This window comes from Podarcis melisellensis (assembly GCF_964234715.1).
Source record: "Podarcis melisellensis genome assembly, chromosome: 6".
NCBI classification, from domain to species: domain Eukaryota; kingdom Metazoa; phylum Chordata; class Lepidosauria; order Squamata; family Lacertidae; genus Podarcis; species Podarcis melisellensis.
This window is the reverse complement of record NC_138538.1, coordinates 37,201,509-37,214,209: the sequence shown is the minus strand read 5'-3', so window position 1 is coordinate 37,214,209 and position 12,701 is coordinate 37,201,509. Positions and strand designations below refer to the sequence as shown.

Sequence of the window (12,701 nt, the reverse complement as noted above, 5' to 3'; positions counted from 1 at the left end):
AAAAATGCAACATGCATATAAATCAACATATAGTACAATGAAAATGGGCAGTCTGTGGCTAAATGTAGATTTCAGAACTTGATCCTTTTGGATAGGATTCTTTTTCTTGTATGAATGTGATACATTCCTTGCTGTAGGGAAGTAGCAAAGTGTCACAGTTATATTTCAATAATTGTGTGGCACTGAAAACCTGCGGCAGCTACCCAAGTAACATATATATTCTTTTGCTAGAAGTAAGATTACAATTGCAATGGAATGGAACCGGATACTTCCTCACTCCTGAATAGGCAGCTCCTTCAGAAGACAGTTTTTCACCTGTCATGAATAAATTCAAGGCCGGGTTTGGGGGATGAAAAGCCTTCATACAATTACTCTCCAGCTGTTTGTCTGGATTTACAGTGGACAATTCCAAGAGATGCTGTGGCCCTGAGCTTTCCTATATTGCGTGTGATCCTGCAAACCAGCAGCCAAAGTAAATAACTTGATTTCATTTACTGGACAAATGTAGAGGTCAAAACAAACAAAGCTTCAGGACCACACAAGCATATTTTCCCCAAAGGTGAACTGTGAAATGTGCTTGGGAGAGATGGATTGGTAAGAACATTTCTTGACTGACATCCTTCTATAAGCAAATATCGTATACTGTGCAATAATAATGTAATGACATCTGGGTAATTTAATTCTTCACAGCTTCAGTCCCCTGTATTCCATCTGTGTTGGCTGTTGTAGTACTAATAAGTATAGACTGAACATCTAAGATTTGACCTTTATTTTCAGCTAGATGGTTGAGAAGTCCAACCCAAGTCAATGGGTATATTTTGGGTTCATTGCAATTTAGAATGTAAGAAGGCATTTCATTGCAATCAGCACTGTTTCCATTCCACCACAGTTCAGTTTCAGCTAAAGCCTACATTGTTTGTCTCGCTATGCACTATGGCCAAAGCTTACATACTTAATAATGCCTTTAATTACATAATCAATTTCAATGAATTTCTATGGGACGGAAAGGTCAAAACTAATACAGGAAAAAATGCAATTATTTCCATAATGTTTGCAGACTAAAAAAAAAAAAAAACAATGAAAGCAACTACTGCTCATATTCACTTGCATGATTTCCATTCCTGACCTCAGATGACCATGAGAATTGCAGAAATTTCCGCTTCTGTTTCTGCTAATCTCTAATTCAACGTAACAGTTATTTCTATGGGACTCTAAGAATTTGGCCAAGAAAACAATTTTGTACTCAGTTCTGGAATGTGGGATTAGCAGGACAAAAATGTCTACAGTCCAATCCAATACGTGTCTTTTCAGTGTTAAACCCCATTGATTTCAATGAGGCCCACCCATTACATAGACATAAGCTAGGGATTCATTACAATTGAGGGGTTCCCCGCTCCCAATGTCTCTCTACAACAGTATAGGTTTTGGGGGCGGAGGAAGTAGAGGGACCCTTAATTCAACCAATGATTCCTTCCAGTTTTAGCTAAATCATGCCCCTGCCCATTATCCTTTTAAAAACAGCAGCTAAGGGAGCCATGATAAAGGTAGAGTGGCTGAGCCCACTCTGCCACTCTGTTATTCAAGCACTGCTCTGTAAGTTAATCACTTGTCTTATTCTGTCTTCATGTAATGTTATATTTAGACTCCTTTGTAGGTTTATATGATAGTAATGTAAACCAGCAGAGCCAACATGTGGCTTTGAGATGCTCTTGAACTCCAAATCCCATAGGCCTCAGCCACCATGACCAATGGTTGGTCAAGAATGGTCAGAATTGTACTCCATTGTGGTGCAGTGGTTAAGAATGTCAGACTAGGACCTGAGACACTAGGGTTCAAATTACCAGTGAGCCAAGAAGCTCACTGGGTGACTGGGTGCCAGTCACTGCCTCAGTCTAAGCTACCTGACAGCATTGTTGTGAGTATAAAAATGGGGGGGGGGAGAGACCATGTATACCACCTTGAGCTCCTTGGAAAAGAAGGTGGTATATAAATGTGATAAATAAAAATAATAATAGTCCTACAGCATCTGAAAGGCACCACCTTTGTGTTCATGGGTCCAAGAAATCCTGTCACAAAAGAAGGAGTAAACGTGTTGCAGATAAATGCAAGAGAAATCCTCACTAACACTGCAATTTCCTCTCTAATAGCAAAATCTCAGACTGAAAAAAGACACACACACCCCGCTTCACTGGAGACAGTCAGCTTGCATTTGCAGGCTCTCAAAAGGATCCCCTTCAAGAGCCACTTTTCTGCAGGTTTGGCTTTATTTAAAAAAGGTATGGAGTGCAGGGGAAAAGTGAGGTTTGCTAACAGATATGCAAAGGTGCACTTATCCCTGGAGGGTGAGGTACTGGGTGGGTGGAACCAGGTAGAGAGATTCCATTCCCTATTGGTTAAGTTATTTAGGTAACTGGAACCCTCCTGATGCATAAGACAAATAAAGACTCACACTGATGGACACCACCTTGAACGGGCAGACATTTAGTCCTATATCTGTGCTGCTTGTTGTATTGTTTTTAAAATACTTTTAACATGAGTTTATTGCTTTCTTTTTCTTTTCTTTTTCAGTGCTCAATTGATTTCTCTTCCATTTCCCCTGCCTATCTGTATGAACAATATAACCTTGATTGAGATCTATTCTCTTCTAATTTTATTTTACTTTTTTTGAGCAACTTTTTTTTTAAGCAAAGGGTAATTTATATTATATATTCTCTTCCTTTTTCTTTCTCTTGATTCAGATTTTTTTGTTTGTTTGTTTGTTTGTTTTTGTAATGGCTTAAAGTAAAAGCCGAGATGCCCCAGGCCTGGAACTATTCAAAACTGATCAAAATACAGGTGAGTTACTATACAGTATGATTATATTTGTTTGTTGTTGTTGCTGTTATCCTTTAATATAAACATTTGCTGATAGTTAAGGAAAGGACAGAATAGGGAGTTATGTTACTGCAGAGCCAGGACTGGAAAGGATACACTATGTCTCAAAGCCTGTATATACTTAATTGGAAGTAAGCCCTGCTAAAAAAGGAGAGATGTATTTTCAAGTAAACATGTTGAAGCTGCAGAAAGTATAACAGGAAATGAGGTGCAGGAAGAAAAAGAATATGGAATGCAGAATGTCAAAACTGTTGCATTTTACCTTTAGGAATCCTTGCAGTCCCGTTTTAATTAGCAGAGAAGAACATGCTTATTTATTTGTATATACACATTCCTTTATGGTGCTCATCTAGATGTACCCCAACAGCCAAATTCCAAATTTCATTGAAGGCAGTGTACTGTGTCAAGCATCTGTGCATGTGTCCATTTTCTCCTTAATTTTCATTTTGGGTACACTCACAAAACCTTTACTATAAAGAGACTTAGCCTGAATGACCCAGGATTTCACCCTTAAGAAAGATTTTCAACACATTCCATCTGTAGCTGGGATGGTGACGGGAGGCAGGGAATCCCCCCCCCCCAAAAAAAATGCCCAAGATTCTCTGAAGAGATAATGGCTGTGAGAAAGTCAAAGCAATATGAACTACAGCAGTATCAACTGATCACCAGTCTTGTTAATGTTCTCTCCTTAAAAAGACCCAAGGTCTTAAATCCATATTTATTTGTCTAGGATTATAAAGTACCTTGAATTTAAACAGGGATAAATTGCTGTTTTCATTGATGTTGGAATGTAAGCAGAAAAAATAACTGGCAGAATGTCTTGATCTGTATGGGGAGATTCTCACCCCCACCCCCACTCTCTTCCTCCCAAGTGCTCATATGCTATTCCCACAGCATCATATAATGAAAAGGAAAGGAGAAAGACCTCCTCAAAACAGCTTTAAAGTTTGGGGAATTGATCTTTCAGAAAGCTGCCTAAAACCAGCCAGTTCATTCAAGAATGGTTTGAATAACCACTCTGGGCTCTTCAAAGCCAGCCACATGAATCAGGTTAGAATCAAAGAATCATCGAGTTGTTGAGTTGGAAAGGACCCCTGAGGGTCATCTAGTCCAACCCCCCTGGGGTGCAGGAATCTCAACTAAATAATACATGGCAGGTGGCCATCCAACCTCTGCTTAGAAATCTCCAAGGAAGGCAGTCCAATTTGTGCAGCAAGCACCTCAAACATAAAAAGGTAGAAAGATTTTCAAATGAAAAAGCTTGGCATTCCAATGACTTGGCTTGATGTATAATGCATGGACCCTTTCAAACATTCAGTCCATTATATAAATGAATGGAGGGAGGTTGAGATTACAGGTTGTAGGTTGAGGTTGTGGACTGCTAGCCCACCTCCGATATTCCCAAGATGCCCATGTTCATAGGAACCTAAACATGCATTGGTTTGCTAGACACACATACACCTAAGCATACATTCATTTTCTATGCATGATGCACCGGCTGCAAAAATTGGAGCATATAGTTTACAAGTAGAATGCCCACACATGATTGGGTATATGAATCATAGAACTGTAGAGTTGGAAGGAAGCCCAAGGGTCTTCTAGTCCGACCCAGTGCAATGCAGGAATCTCAACTAAAGCATCCAAGACAGATGGCTTAAAATCCTCCAGTGAAGGACAGTCCACCAATGTCAAACATCTCTGATAGGAGCATATGCTCTTGTGCAAATGGTGCCTTGAACACATAACAGTTAGAGGTTGGGGTCAGGTAGCAAACACGGCTTCACCCCTCCATGCATTCATTTCTACAAGGAAATGGACAACCTTGTGGGGCTTATTTTAGGGGATGACACTGGAGAGGCCTCTCATCAGGAGACTATATATCTGTAGCACTGATTTCAGATACATGGAAACAACTGAAAGTTCAGCACATGAAATATTGTCCTCTCTGAGCACAGAAGACAGCTTTTGGGAAGAAAGCTGTCTTCCTTTCTTTGAGCATATGGTAGCTCTGCCTAATAAATTAGGATATAGCTTGCATTAATGTGCCCAGGAAACATTGAAGATCATTCAGAGGACAGTTTTTAAGTTCACTCAGACCTTTCCGATAGAATTTGATTTGAAATTTGGATGCAAATGTATATAGTAATAGTTCTTTACCATCTCTTTTCAAAACTCTCTTGGAAACTAATGCAAGATTGTCTAAAACAGCTCTGATTAAGGTCTATCAAACAGGTATGGTTTAGTACACTTGTTTAATGATCCTGCAAAAAGGAATTTTGGATGTCAGCTCCTTCTGTGGAATGTGCTTCATCACATCGCCACAACACCCATCGTATTCTTGCAGCCATTATCACTTTGGTAACCTGCAGTTTGCTTATTAGGTAGTTATTGGCTGGGAGAATTGCTAATGTCCTCAGCTTGGTTTCCATTCTATTCAAGTTTCATGCACCCTAAAGGCTTGGCCTTGGAAAGGGTTAACACTTTGGGAAGGAAGCTGAGAGTCTGGGGGCTGATCTCACCCAAGACCCGTAGAAACATGCCTAATGAAAATGCATTACAAAGAAGTCAGGTTTGCAGGGAGGAATTTCAGCAGACAGGTTCCTTTTGTTCTTATGAAGTTCCCAAAAACCTCCAAACAAGTCTTAACATACCCAAGAGAGAGGACTTGCAAAAGCAGGTCTGTACATTAAAAGAAAAGCCTTCAAGCATTTTGAAGACCTGTATCAGCACTTCTGTGGTTTAGTAACTCAGAATTTAGAATCTTTGCTCGCTATCACAAGATCTCATTATCTCTGCAGGGGAATATTCACAACACAATCTGTTTATACCAAAGCTACTTTTCTAAACATTTTTGCAACTCAATCCTATCCACCTATACTCAGAATTATGCCTCACTAGGGATGTATTTCTAAGTAAATGCCAAACATTTATTTCTTAATGATTTAAAAATTTAAGAAGGAACTCTGTCAGTATAGGGCTTAAATTGGCTTCATAGATCTTGAACCCATTTATTAGACACTACAAGGAACATTATTTGGAAACCTTTTAAAGGAACCCAATCCTATACACATGTACTTGGAAGTAAATGTGTATAGGATGTGAAAGAAAGATGATGTTGATGCAATTTCTTGAGATTTAGGAAAAATGAACTCTGTCCTATGCTCTGGAATGAATGCTCTATAGTACATTTGAGTTTGTTTTCTCAGCTTCTCAGTTTGATCTCTATGAAATGGTAGGAGCATCACTTTTTTGCTTCACAGCTAAATTTTGGATGTAAATTAGACAGCAAGCCTATGTACACTTACTTAGGAGCAAGTCCCATTAAATTCAGTGAGGCTCACCTCTAAGAGAACCACTTTGAGGTTTGTTGTTTTTACAATCAAATGGTCTATCATTTTTATGAAATTAAACAAATAAATATATAGGACTGGACTGGACTGCTAAATCAATGATTGGAAATTATAAAATGTTAGTTAAGGTATTCTTAGATATAAGGTTTTCTTTCCTCCTATGTAAAGTGGAAATGATTATTTCTTTTCTCATGGTGATTTTTCTGACATTTATTTTAACTCATTTTTTCATGCACTTTTTTGGTCCCACCCTTTCTTGTGCTTGTCTATTCTTTTATTTGTATTATTTGGAAAATCAATAGAGATGCACCTTTAAATGAAAGCTGCTATTCAACATCCGAGAGTGAATGTTAAATAAAAGTTTCCACAATTAAGTCAACAAGCTGTGAAATAAAGCAAGCTCGTCTTCCCACAAAGGATGAAAATGATGATTTGCTCTCTTTGAAATTCATTTGAATAGCGCCATTTTAAACTTCACTGTATGAATTACCCTTCTATGTCTGCGAAAACTTTGAATGTTCCCTTGTTCATGAATTTTCTTCCTTTGATTACTTTTCCCTGTAAGATATTTGGGGTCATACCCACATTTTCTTCTGTATTTCCACAGGGTGTAATAAAACAGCAGTTTTATCTACAGTGGGTTCCTCAGGCACATCCACAAAACAAAACCAACCCCTGTCCTAGGTGTAACAAATTATCTACCACAATAGCAGATTGTGAAAACAATAAAGTAGGTGTTGCTTTCAGTCCATAACTATCCCAGTACTTCTGTCCATATCACTCTGTTTGCATAAGACTGTGGTCTGCCCTTTCTATTGCATTGTGTCACATGTCTATTACATTGTACACTGAATTCTTGTGTGACATTTTGGTAGCTTGTTGAAAGTATAGAAGTAACAGGATCCATTACATGCTAGACCCTTTAGGCAACTGATGTCCATGTGGACCCCTACCTATTGTGACTGAAAATGAGATACAGTAGTGTGAAAACATCAGCCACCTGAATTTACCCTAAGAGAGAAAAGATTCTAGGCAAGATTAGAAATAAACCATTAGGTTTTGCTGGGGGCTTGTTTATACTAAGTGTTATCTAACTATTTGCCTACAGATGTTCATCCATTTCAAAAGTCGGCATTTCTGAATTATTATAAATGTGAGGACAAATGCACAGATGTGAAGCATCTGATCCTCAAAACTAGACGACAAGTCCAACAAATGAATAATAACCGCAAGCTTTCCCAGAGATATTGTAATGATCTCTGCTGCAAAGATAGCATACGGATAATCCTTTAAGTGCTTCAGAATTTCTTGCCTGCTGATAGAGTTCATGACAAAAGGATAAATCTAAAGAGGATGAGGATACAGAGAAAAACAAATCCTCTTCAATGTCCCTGTGTGTGCTAAACAAAAAGATGATGTACTGGAGGAATAGTTTGAAATGGGGGGGGGTATCCAAGCATAAAGTATATTAAGTAAACAATAAGGGGGCCTGATACAAATCTTCCCCAACTTGCTGCCCTTCAGAAGCCTTGGGCAGAAATGTGCATCATCCATGATCATTGGCCAAGCTGATGGGAGTTTCCATCTAAAACATCTAGGGAGTGTCAGGTTGAGGGAGGAGAGCTGTACAAATACTGCCTATAATGTTGTTTCCAGTGTTAATTTTCACTCAGCCTGTGTCTGCTACTGACTTTTTTTTCTCATGACATGTTTGTTTGCCCCAGTCACCAAGGTACACAAAGAAAGTTCCATGGATTCTGTTGTCCTTCATTCCACCGGAGTCTGTCTCATAACAAATCAGATTTCAGTGGAGTGAAGCACAAGAGGCATGGAGTTGAATCAGCTGAGCATTCACATTGACGCCAGTGAGGAAGACTCTTTAGAGAAGAAAGAAACCTGGTTAGGTGAGCAGTCCCAGCAGAAACTGAGCATGCTGGGGGAAGTGGCAATGAAAAGAAGAGTGGCATGGAGCATTTTAATTGCCTGTTTGCACTTTGAATATATTTGGGGAAAACATTTTGAAAATCTACTGACATCCTGTGTATTATTATTTTTTAAAGTAAAGGTCTATAAAAGTTTGCAAGCTGCTTCCTTGAGACTTAAATACCTTATGCATTTTGTATTTGAACTTGTCTTCTTCTTGCAATTTGCATTCTGTGAGGGTTTTGTTTGCTTTTCAACTTCACTATTCCAATTGGGAGGCAACCAAGCACCTTCATACACTTGACTTTCCTTGCTTCAGCACTCTCAACTTTCTGGCAAAACTCTCTTCAAATATGAGGGCCATTTATTTTGTAAAAAAAGCAAATGTAAATAAGCTTTACATTGGAGGGCATTTCAGATTTTTCAAGTGGCGCACAAGATGTATAATTTTTAAGGTGTCAGTGTAAATTTTGCAAAGGTTAATGCAGTTAAACATTTTCGACATACACAAATGTCACATCTCCCACTAATCATTCAGCAAATGTAATTGCCTTTTCATAGCTTTCAACTCCCTGAGACACAGAGTGGGAAAACAAGGACAGGCAAATTTCAAACAGCACCAAATAATGCCTTTGCACTGTCAGCATCCATTATTTGCCCTGAAAGATTTAGTGCTCAGTTCCAAAAATGTATAGGCCTGTATTCTTTTCCCACACTTCCTTCCTAGTCTTAATTTTAGAGCAATTTTGAAAAAACTCAAAAGGCTGCAGCTTTGTGATATTCCTTAGAAACCCAGACCTCAGCAAGAATTCTGTCATTGCAGACGCCCACTTTCAGTTTAATGTGAAGACGTTGGCACTGTTTTATTGAACCCATTGTCACATTGCAGCAGTCCAGCCTCACATATATTTGTGACAACTAAGCAGAATTACCAATCCTGAACATCCCTCAAAGGCAGTACCTCTGCAGGACCCCGCCCCTGCCTGCCCCAACGATATGAAAGCTCAAAATTAAATAGTCAAAGTTCTCAATTGCTAAATAGAATTAGGCTAGAGCTACACAGGACTTGGACACAGATGCCCAGTATGTACATCGGATCCCTGAAAGCCAAATTTGCCTACTCTAAAGTCAAGCTGGTTCTCACCCATCTAGGTAGGGAAAAGGAACTATAGTCTGTGGTGTATATGATTCTATGGTGAATCTCAATAGAGTACAGTTCCATACACATTAAATCTGGTTTGCAGAGGGAAGCTGCTCCTGATCAGTGCCAAAGCAGGTATATTGAGTCCTGATTGCATAGACACAATTCTCAGTTGCAGGTATATGTGTGTGTTCCTATATGTGTGCATTCATAGAGATAACATTTCCACAATATATTTAACATAGACCACCATATTAAACTTACTACAGTGAAATCAGTGGGGATAACTTCTGAGTAATGTGTTTCAGGTTAGGGCATATAGCTCAGTACTCATCTGAATGATCTGACATTAACTGCAATGTCACCTCACACCATGAAGCAATATTTATGTATTGATGTCTTTGAGTCCATAAAGCAACATTGTAATCAATGGGTGGTTTTAAAATGCTTGAAATTTCACTTGAAAAGAAGAAGAAATTGATTTGTCTCTGTGTTTCACATATTTACCATTTGTATTCTGGAAATGTAAAAATCACTGACAATCTGCTTTCAGAAGAGATCTTCTTGAAGCCCACACATCCCTCAGCAACCTCCCCTGCCACTGATGATTTGGTATCATCTAAGCTCAAGTGCTTTATACCTTTGAAGACTTTACTTCTAGACACTCAAGAGTGGATGGCATAATGTTTGAGAATAGAAGTATCCTGAGAATAATGTCATCTATCACCCTTGTCATAGATTACAATCCACAAACAATTAAGCCACCATACTCAAGTCAGTCACCACAACACACTTCACTGTGCCTTACACTGTGAGGAAATTTTAAGCATTTATTTGTTTATTTTTAAATTTCTATACAGCTTTATATTTTTAATAAAAATAAAAATCTCAAAGTGGTTTACAGCATATTAAAGCAATAAAGCAATAGCTGGGCAATGTTCCTCCGGCCTCATGAGGAGCCTATTCAGTAGGGCTGGGTGAGTCTGGGCCTCGCCCCCTAGGCCAGGTGTAAAGGGCCTTGCAAGTAACCGGCCTTCATGCCCCACAGCAGAGGGGTGTTCCTCCAGCCTCAAGAGGAGGCTCTTCAGTAGGACTGTTGTGTGTGTCCCGCTCCCTAGGCCAGGTGGAAAGGGACTTGCAAGGAGCGGACTTCATGCCACACAGCCAGGCAAAGAATATTCATATGAATATTCATATTCATGCATATGCAACTCCATTGAAGGTATATTTTTTTTTGCCATTAGAATCCAAACACACACAGAGAGAATTTGCCTTAAATTATTACAAGCATAAAAAAATAAAACTTGAAGAGAAAATACTTGTCTGTTCAAAATGATAAATTGATATTTTGATTTGTGTTGAAGAGTAATATACCTACATGTTTTCCGGTTTTTATAAATCTCATATATATATAATACTTTTTTTAAAAAAATCACTCACTTTCTGTTTTAGTCCTTTCTAAAATCAGCAGTACCCTTTATGCCCTGTGGATTTTCATCATTTTAACAAAGGTAGCATTTCACATATGCGTTATCTCCATGACCCCCCCTTTTTTTTTGCTATAAGGCATCACAAACAGGCTACTTAGGGTCTTACAAGGTTGCCTTTGGAACTGATTTCTAGCGAGGATTAATTATGGGTTTAATCAAAGCAACACTTTGACTTTTGATCCACCTTTTAGTGAAGCAAGATCTGAGAACCAGAGATAAGCACGTACATGACTATGGATAGCATAATAATTTGTATATAATTACTCTCTAGTAATCCTAATGTCAGAGCTCCGTTCTTCCCAGAAAGTGCCCAAGCAGTATCTAAAAAGAGTTGGGTGGAATATAAATATTAACCACAATTAAAAGGAAATTCCTCAAACCAGGTTATTATCATCAGAAAAGATGCACTCTTAGCCACTAACATCGTAAAACATGGTAAAAATACCAAAGGTCTGCTATTGCTGGAGATGTGTGTCCACCAACAGGGGAGGGGGGAGAGACATTCAATTCTGTTCACATTCAAGGGTGAATGTATCAAAGTTTCACTTTCTGAAACAATATGAGAACTGAAACACAGACATCCTTCAAAATTTGCAACTATCTTAGTTTGCTATACAGTTCTCCAAAACAAATACATTAGGGGAAAGTGTGCCTAAAAACGAATATACTACTGAAAATAGCATACAAAAGTGCATGGTATTATGTACAGTTGTGCTTATTAGGAGAAATGCACACTGCAATACTGAGGAATTATCATGTGAACATGTTCTTTTTAAACACACACAAATTGCTGCAGAAATATGAAGAACTGGTTTTTAAGGTTGGAAAAACAAGGAACAGCATGAGTCGAAGCTGACAGGTCCTTCCATTCTTAGCGACGAGATCTTGACTTCCGTATTGTTACTCTGTATGGCTGGGACTGAGCTGCATTACTGCTCACCTTTGCCCAAACAGTCCTATTCCTTACACCCAGCTACTACCATGGCATCCCACAGGCTTAAGTAGATCACAAACCCAGTAGTCCCTTTGCTGTTCTGTTTACAGTGGTACATCAGGTTACATACGCTTCAGGTTACATACACTTCAGGTTACAGACTCTGCTAACCCAGAAATAGTGCTTCAGGTTAAGAACTTTGCTTCAGGATGAGAACTGAAATCGTGCTCCAGCGGCGTGGCAGCAGCAGCAGCAGGAGGCCCCATTAGCTAAAGTGCTGCTTCAGGTTTAACAGTTTCAGGTTAAGTACGGACCTCCGGAACGAATTAAGTACTTAACCTGAGGTACCACTGTATCGTTTGCATGCTTCAAGTGGGCCAGCATAGATGCCCTTAAACAGACCATCCAAATTCTCACTTCTTATTGGTTGCACATATGCACAGTCACAAACACACACACACACATGTGCCCTGCCTCCCCTCACCTCCACAAAGATGGCTCCACAGTACCTTCTCTGGGGCTCAAAGGGAAGGAGTGGGATTGCAGACACTTTATCTACTGCCCCATGGAGTCTTAAGGTATCTGCTATTCAGAAAATAGGAGAGCTCTTTCTTGGATGGAGTTATTTTCTTAACCTCTGTGTAGATATTGCTTAGGTCACAGGTGACTAACCTCCGGTCCACCAGATGTTACTGAACTTCAGCTCCCATCAGCCCCAGACAAAATGGCCAACGGTCAAAGATGTAACAAATTTAAAAAAATTAAAAATTGTCCAGCATCACTGTAGAGACCAACTAAGTTTGTTCTGGGTCTAAGCTTTCGTGTGCATGCACACTTCTTCAGATACTGCGCCAGACCAACACTGCTACCTACCTGAAGTTCAAAGATGTAGTCCAACAACATCTGGAGGTTTTCCACAGATTAGCCATCTCTGATTTAGAGCCAGACTAGATGAGACACCATCCACAGAAGTAACAATTACATGAATA

General features: G+C 39.2%; 1 long non-coding RNA gene across 3 annotated transcripts; it reads left to right on the top strand.

The window, feature by feature from the left end:
* The first annotated feature begins 2,445 nt into the window (after positions 1-2,445).
* Positions 2,446-12,488, top strand: LOC309371770. Of its 3 annotated transcripts, none has more exons than XR_014169279.1 (3): positions 2,446-2,835; positions 7,949-11,809; positions 12,057-12,488. It is a non-coding gene; the product is annotated as an uncharacterized lncRNA (long non-coding RNA). The 3 variants fall into 3 exon arrangements; XR_014169280.1 differs by having other exon boundaries at positions 6,832-11,809; XR_014169281.1 differs by lacking the exon at positions 2,446-2,835 and having other exon boundaries at positions 2,846-11,809.
* Positions 12,489-12,701: the final 213 nt, after the last annotated feature.